Raw genomic sequence first — 1,568 nt, 5'->3', positions numbered from 1 at the left:
CCGGGGAAGAAGAGGCTGAGGCCAGTGTGGGAGGATGTGAGAACGGACCGGGCAGCCAGGTGGAAACAAGAAACGTGGTAGAGCCGAGATGTGAGGTGGGCCGGCACTTCGGCAGACCGGACACAGTCACTGAGAACGTGTGGCCAGCTACTGGGCGGGACTCAGCCCACAGAGCCAGTAACAGCCACCTGAAACCCGAGCTGCCCTTCACGCTCACGGTGGGCTGCTACTCGGGTGACAGGCGGGCACTTTGTGCCGTGACCCCAGGACGCTCTGCAGGTGGAACACACCCCGGGCCTGAGAGACTGCACCTGCAGCAACACAGTGTGACCGAGAACACGTACACGCGTGGGACTGCACCGCGCCTGCACGGGTCGCTCCAGCAGTGTCTGAGAGGGTCCTGGAGTGGAAGGCAGCTGGGGGTGTAAGGAAAAAGCAGCAAGCAGGAGGCAGGAGGCAGGAGGCAGGTGGCAGGCAGAGCCTGCCCAGAGGACATTGCTGAGGCAGCGCTGGCAAGGAGCACAGCAGCCCTGAGGAGGCAGCTGCGCCGGTGCACCACACCCAAAGCCAGCCTGAAGCCAGCTCACCACCACGCCAGTGAGCAGAGCCCGAATGGACCTCTGTCTCTGCAATCATGCAGACAGACCAGGCTGAAACGGACGCAACCAGCCGCGTGTCAGTGTGCTGACCGGCCGCTCTGGGCACTGTCGCCGTCTGTAAAGTGGGACACAGGCAGCGCGTCCCTCGGTGTCGTGACGGTGAGACTGGCTTAACTCCTGCAGAACTCTTCCAAAGTGCCGTCTCCTCCTGCTCAGATGTGCGGCCATCACTGTCACCCATTCCAGTGACCGGAACCGGTGCTACAGAACTGCAAGTGCTAAGGGTGAACCCAGCAGGAGGTGAAATGGGAAATCGGAGCGCCACGAACAGCTAGTCCATCGTGGCCTTCCCGGTGTGGGAGAGACAGGAGCGGGGAAGACGGGAACGAGGCTGGGTGACGTTGACAGGAAAATGGTTAAAATCAGGAAACAATGATCACCTGGTCAGTACCACCTTCCACACTCAAGAACTAACACAAAGTAAACAGGACCTTCGATTAAAATCAAAACAATAGGGGCCAGCAGGTGGCATGGTGGTTAAAGTGCTGGACTCCCATGTGGCCGACCACGGTTGGAGTCCTGGACCTGGTAGCTTGCTTTTTCACTATCTCTCTCTGTCTTTCTCTAGTCATATTTACAAATGACAATAAAAATAGAATTAAATGTACAAATCCTTTTAGAAAATAAAAATATTAGGGGACCAGCAGGTGGCATGGTGATAAAAGTGCTGGACACTCCCACAAGGCTGACCATGGTTCAAGTCCTGGACCTGGTGGCTTGCTTTCTCTCTCTCTCTCTCTCTCTATCTATCTATCTCTCTCTCTGTCTCTCTCTCTAGCCAAAATAAATGAATGAATAAAATAAATCTTAAAAAAAGAAAGAAAATTAAAATATTAAAAAATAGTGTTTGAAAGCATTAGATACTGCATGTGGGAAACCAGGCACATCTGAAAAGAGTACTGTCCAAGC

The sequence above is a fragment of the Tupaia chinensis genome, unplaced genomic scaffold (assembly GCF_000334495.1).
Source record: "Tupaia chinensis unplaced genomic scaffold, TupChi_1.0 Scaffold000161_1, whole genome shotgun sequence".
NCBI lineage: Eukaryota > Metazoa > Chordata > Mammalia > Scandentia > Tupaiidae > Tupaia > Tupaia belangeri.
This window is presented reverse-complemented; position numbering follows the sequence as displayed.